The sequence below is a fragment of the Crinia signifera genome, chromosome 3 (genome assembly GCF_055691185.1).
Source record: "Crinia signifera chromosome 3, ASM5569118v1, whole genome shotgun sequence".
In the NCBI taxonomy this organism is placed as follows: Eukaryota; Metazoa; Chordata; class Amphibia; order Anura; family Myobatrachidae; genus Crinia; species Crinia signifera.
This window is the reverse complement of record NC_139219.1, coordinates 748068-755205: the sequence shown is the minus strand read 5'-3', so window position 1 is coordinate 755205 and position 7138 is coordinate 748068.

Genomic DNA, 7138 nt, shown 5'->3' with positions numbered 1-7138 from the left:
AAAATCGGGGAACCCCTATTTGTCGGGTTCCCTGATTTTTAATTACCGGCTCCAGGCTCCGTCAGCCTGGTGCTGGTTATGGCTGTGGGGGGGACCCCACGCCGTTTTTTTTTATTTTTCTACACTAAAACCTGCACGGATCTGACTGATCCATGCAGGCTTAAAGCAAATACGACAGGGAAAGCAAGGTGTATTTTCCTGTCGTATTTGCGTGGGTGTTTTACACCACTTAGCAGCCGTATTATCCATACGGCTGCTTAGTAAATCAGGAATCACCATTCTTTTGAATGGTGATTTCTGTCGTATCCTATCGATGGTGTAGACATTCGTATTTGTAAATGCAAATACGAATGTTCCATCTTTAGGAATACGAATTGCTGTATTTTCGGGATTGTAAATCCCGAAAATACAAATTCCTAAAAAAAAAGGTGTATTTCTCCCTACGAATACACCTTTTTTCTACGAATCCATTTTGGTAAATGTCCCCCTAAATGGGCATTAGATACCTTGAGGTATTACCTCTTGGGAAGACAGTTCAGGCTAGTGACAGACCACGCCCCTTTAAAATGGATGCATGTAAACAGAGGTCAGAATGCTCGGGTAACCAGATGGTTTCTAGCATTACAGGATTTCTAGTTTAAGGTCGAACATAGACCAGGTTCACAGTTGGCCAATGCAGATGCATTGTCCCGCACCTTCTGTTTGGGGGCTACAAGTGTTCCGGCCCCTAGGTCGAAACAGGGGAGGGGGATATGTGACAAGAACACTGGAGTAGTGTTTGAGGGCAGGTATATTTGTCCCAGGTTCTTGTCCTACACCTTTTAGAAACAGGTGTTTTGCCTCACAGAGGGCTAATCAGCAAGCAAGCTGTAAAAAGGCTGCCAGAGTGAGCAGTGTGAGAGGATTGCCTGGGAGATTGCAAAATCTCTGGGCCTTATTCTGGTTGATGCGTACATTTCCGAATACTTTCGGATGGCGTTTTTTAGCCGTCTGCGCATGCGTGGGGAACGCTATGCGCATGTGCCACGCATGGTCTCCGTACTTGTTCTCACTAATACCGTACAAAAATGTGCACCGCAATCACTCGGGAAATATGGGCGTATTATGGGCGTCATTCGGAACTACACAGGGGCGTAGTTTCAAAGTGGGCTAAACTGGGCGTAAACATGGGCGTGCACGAGGGAGTGCACTTATTCTGGTAGGCGTGGATTCGGACAGCACACCGAATGCACGCGAACAAAAAGGCAAGAAATATGCGGTGTCCATAAGCAAGTATTTCTTTGCGGACACCACTCGGTCATGCGCTAGGCAATCGGAACGCCTAATCAGTACGGGCGCACCTCAACCAATGTCAGCTGAACACAATACAATCCACTCCTCTACTCATTACTCATTAATTACACGCTTGTCAGTGCTTCTATTGGAACCATTGCAGCTTAAATGGACCATTACTAAACACACACATATATGCTGCAGTTTTCACACACATTTACACTGCAAACAATGGATAGAACTTACTATCACTAATAGAAATAGACATGTCACTTCTACATGTAACAATTAAACCACACATTTGGGGATAAAAATATACATTTATTACAATAAATTCAAAAATAAAATGGAAAGCATGTTATGTCTTACATGCAACAAATTAAAAGGTACCATGGCAGGAATGAATAAATTTTTTTTTTAAATAAAATATTTATGACATACATAGCCATAGCAGAATCATTAGGAACACATCAGGTGGCTTCACAACAAAAGTATAGCACCAACACTTCAAGTACAGCAGACAGTAATGGTAGCCGAAAGAGGGCAACAGGGGAACCAAACAACACATTCCAACCGAGGGCAAATGTGGGGACCCTCTGCACGGGATTGGACACAGCAGTAGCGTAACGAAAACTTTTGCTCCCCCCCGCCGGGACAATTTCGCCGCCCCCCCCCCCCGGATAATTTTGCTGTGCCCCCCGCCCCTTCCGTTAAAAGACCCCCCTGGGGAGCTGGCAGGGGGGTCCGTGCGGCGCGGAGGTACCTGTATTCAGGGAGAGCCTGAAGGTCCCTGCGCCTGAGGCGCTGATTATGATGTTGCCGGGGTCCCTGCAGTGAAGTGGAAATAACGCGCTATCTCCGGCGGAGATAGCGCGTTATTTCCACTTCACTGCAGGGACCCCGGCGGCGGCAACATCATACTCAGCGACCCCCCTGCCAGCTCCCCGCTGCACCCACAAGCAGTGGGGAGCTGGCGGAGAAAAAATAGCGCCCGCAGACCCCCGGCGCCTCCCCGCCACCGCGGGGGCTGCGGCCTTATAGTTACGCCAGTGGGACACAGGAAGCTGACACACACAGCTCAATGAAAGATTTGGGAAGACATAAGGGTGGAGATTAATGCGGACACAAGTTCATTTGCGGGCACGTTTGCCCCTGGTAGACTCCTTGCCACGTGCAGCAGCTCTTCGGCCACGGCCACGTTCGGATGGTGGCCCAGGTGGAGCAGATGCTGTTGAGGGGGGGGATGGTGTTCCCCCTCTGCCAGCAGGGAGTGCTGCTGGTGGTAATGCACCAGAAACGGATGACAATAGGACCCTATTGCTGGAAAATAGCTCCACCATAAGCTCATTATGGTGGAGGAGGAGGTCATTTTGGCGCAGGGCTTGATCTGGCAGCACCTGCAGGCTTGCAGCTATAGACTGCTGGCTGGCAGCCATGGCCTGCTGGGCCTCAGCCATAGCCTGCAGCCTCCCAGCTATTGTGTGCTGGGTGCTGACCAAACCCTGTATGACCTCCTCGGTCCTACGCATGCGCTCTGATGCTAAGTCTCCCTGCTGGTGAATCTGCCCAAGCACCTGCACCCACCTATTGTATTCGGGCTCGGCCGGTGGCTGCTGCTGCACATGCCTGGCACTGGTGGCAGGTGGCACAGACTCCTCAACCTCCTCAAGAGATTCTTGACCAAGCGGTGGGGATGCTGGTGAAAGAGAAAATTACAATTACAACACATTCCAAGCAAATTAGGAGCAACTACTTATGCCATGGCAAATAATTACCTTCAACAAAAGAAGCAAAGACTTCCGCTGGGGACTCGCTATCCATGGTGCTCACCCCCCGGACCTCCTCTACTGCAATGCAGCACTCTGCCATCTCCTCCAGGGGGGTGAGCTTCAGCCGGCCTGGCATGGGGCCAGCCCCAGAGGTGTGGCTGTGTTCCCACCGCTTGGTCAATTTCTTCTTGAGGTTGGTTTTGAAGTCGTGCCACCTGCAATCAAAGTTTACAGATTACTACATGTCACTCCTCATATTTGCTGTACCAACCATTGCAATCTGCAACAGATTACAATATGTGCTTCATTACACACAAATTACATGCAATGAAAATATAAAAACAACCCTTAGAAGATGCATTCACACTCACCCTACAATAACTATCGATTAAATGACATGGCAAACATGTCTGTGGCTCCAAGCAACGTGACTGGCCATTTCCCAACTCCATCTAACATCTATTTTAAACTGGTCTTCTACACATGAACTTGCCTCTTCTTAACGTGCTCCGCCTCACGAATTAGTGGAGCTACCGCCTTAATCTCCGCAGTTATGTCCTCCCAAATCTTCCATCTCCTTGTGTGTGTCAACCTGTCCTGTGGACACTCGATCCAATCCCGTGCGCGGGGTACCAGGCTGGCAAGCTCCTGCGGTTTGTATGCCATGTTTCTGCTGCTTGGTTCCTCCGTTGGCCTATTTCGGCCACGCCCACGGCCACGGTCACCTGTCGCTGTACTTGAAGTGCTGGCCAGGCTACTCTGTTGGGAAGCCACCTGTTGTGTTCCCAATGATTCTGCTGAGGCAGAAGATGGGCCAGCTGCTGCTTGGGCTGATGTGGATGGCCCAGCAGCCTGCTCATCTGCCCCTGGCTGGTCTGTGCTGAGGGGCACATAGGAGGTGCTGGAGTCCATGCGTTGGAAAAGTTCCTGGCACTCCTGGTCTCCTTCAGATTGTGAGCCAGCCATGTTTGCAACAACATTTTGGTTTTCTAGCGCACCTTTATATCCTATTTCTGTAATTGGCGTACATCAGCGACACCCTGCGTTCCGTGCGGCAGCGTTCCGTACGGCGCATAGGCCACGCCCATACCAGCTAAAAAAAAAAAAAACTGGCAAACTTACTAAGTCTGATTTAGTAGCTAATTGCAGATTTGTACACCAATAAACACCTAAAACTGTGGCCAGACATTAAATGTATATGTGAATGTACATTTGTATTGTGCACTTGTTTGGTATGTACTACAAATGACACTAACCCATTCCATATGTAAATCCAGTCCACCACTTAGGCAATAGTAATCAGTGCTTGCATCCAAATCACATGTGAAAGGTCTCCAAATACTGGCTTGATGCTAGGTACATTGCATTCCATATCTCTAGTATGGGCCAGTAGAAGGTAAGTGTTCACATGGCACCATGGCCTTATATTGGGAAAAGGTCTTGCACTATTTGCTATGTTTCTGCTGTATAGCTTTCACTATAATAAAGCTGTCTAGTTTAGTACCTTGTCGAGTTAGGTGTAACTGGCTAGTGATGCACACTATTTCACCTGTTGTTTTCACCCATGTTTGGTGAATGTAATATATTATACTGTATATAATGGGTTGCAAACTTCTTTCACCCTGTCTGTTTTGGAGATACTAAGTAATGTCATGGTCTGCTCAACTATGCAAAGGTACAGCAAGTGTGGTTTGGCGATGCAATGAGTTAGCCGTCTGTTGTGGCGCATACACGCTATTAATGACAAAATGAACAATAAAGTTAATACCAAATATCACTCTGAACAACCAATTACAGGACATGATTGCTTGAATTGTGCCATTGCTAAGATGGCGGCCTATGGGAGAGCAGCACCCTTCTCTCCCGCGGAGCTGAGGGCACTGGTCTCCGTTATGGAGACCAGGCTGGGCCGTGCGGGCCCGTTCATCACGAACCGGCAGAAGCGCCATGCGTATGCCGCTGCCCGCAGGCGCATATTCGCGCGCATCCAGGTGCGCAGGACCATCGCCCAGCTGGAGCGGCGATGGTCTGATCTGAGGCGCCGGCAGCCCGAATTGCTCCAGCAAATAAGGGCCAGCATTGCACGCTGTAAGTGTTTACACATTAAATGGCCAATTGTACATTAATGCTTCCATGACCTTTTTTTGGCAATAAGGTAACCTGGTTGATCATGAGTTAAACATGGCATACACTATCTGTGTGGTACTTCATGTTTGACATGCTGTAATGTGGGTCTAATATGTCATTGTTTTTGCTGCATGATGAATGAACAAATCATGTGCCTTATTTAACACTCTGCATTTTGATTTTTCTTACAGCACGTGACCGTGCAAGACAGGCCCGTGAGCAGGGCCAGGAGGAGGAGGCCGCAGAGGAAGTGGGCCTGGAGGAGGAGGCCGCAGAGGAAGTGGGCCTGGAGGAGGAGGCCGCAGAGGAAGTGGGCCTGGAGGAGGAGGCCGCAGAGGAAGTGGCCCAGGAGGAGGTGGCCGCAGAGGAAGTGGGCCTGGAGGAGGTGGCCTCGGAGGTCTTGGACGAGGAGGAGGAGGCGTGTGAGGTGGTGGAGCTAGAAGGAATTGGTAGGTAAACATAAGGCATCAATAATAATTGGTGGTAGTACTATTTGTTAGGTACTGTACCACTGGTGAATCTAGTGTGTTTTACTCTATTATTAATTAATAAACAAAAGTGGGTTACAACAGACACACTTAGGGGTTATAGGCCCAAGCATAAAACGTGGAATCTGGAGGCTCACGTAGGAGGGCCTTTCTATACAAGCACAAATAAAACATCAATGGTGTATGGTCAGGCGTGATTTATAATGGAGTCACAAGAGGGCAGTTCCCCTGGGCCCCCCTCTAGCCAGTTGGCCCGTGTTGTTGCCATGTATTTTGCAAAGCTATTTTGTTGGATGGATTGACTTTAGAAATTGTTTGGTGTAAGGAGGCGGATTAGTGCTGCAGTTTCACCTATCTGGCAATGTGACAATGATTCAGGAAGTAAGGGGTAGAGGGACTAGGCTAGCCTTTAAATGTGGTATCCATCCATCCATCCATCCATGTATCTATCCATCCATCCATCCATGTATCTATCCATCCATGTATCTATCCCTGAGGACGGGCTGAGTGCCCGAAACATGTTGGATGAATAAATAAGTTTGTTCACGTTTTGCAAATCCGTGAGTGCCGCCTGATTCATTGACCCCATCCATGTATCTATGTATCCATCTATGTATCTATGTATCCATCTATGTATCTATGTATCCATCTATGTATCCATCTATCTATCTATCTATCTATCTATCTATCATGCAGTTTAGCTATTAAGCAGTGACATGCAGGTATATATGTATGGCAAAATGTGGCATGTTGTATTGGATGTAGTTTTCTAGTAGATTGGTGAGTGTTAAGGCACGAGAATTGTGAGTGAGGCTCAAGTGTTGTTATGATTTTGATTCATACATTGCCAATTTTATCAAACACATATTCAGTAGTGTAAGCCACTGTGTGTGTGTGGGCCCATTTTTATTTTTTCCATTACAAACAGTATTGGCTATGTAATTGTTTGTATGTATGAATTCTCATGCTGTAGGTACTTAGGATTGACTGTACAAGCTAAACCTGAATAGCATAATTAATGTTGATCCCCCTTTAACATGCCCACAGATCACCAGAAGCAAGAAGGCGAGGGGTTAACAGGGGCCCTACTCAGGCTGCGGCAGCACCTTCTCGACATGGCCGCAGAGGTGCAGACTGTTTGTGACCTCCTGCTTTGAATTTTTTTATTTGGTTCATATTTTGTTATTTAATAATACATTTTTGTGTTGAAAGTTCGAAGTGGTCTGTGTGTTATTGTTTTATTTTACAGTATAAGTATAACTATAAGTATATAAGTATAAATAATGGTGTTTATTTATGTAAGGTGCAAAAGGTATATACATATGCATACATAACACATGGGCGTAAAGGGGCAAGAAAGAATGTTGTGAACTTAGCATGATGAAAGGGTTAATCTAAAGTGGTAGTAAAGTGTTTAATTATCAATTAGATAAATAATAGATGACCATTAAAAACAATCCCTTTTTAATGAGGTTGCCTAAT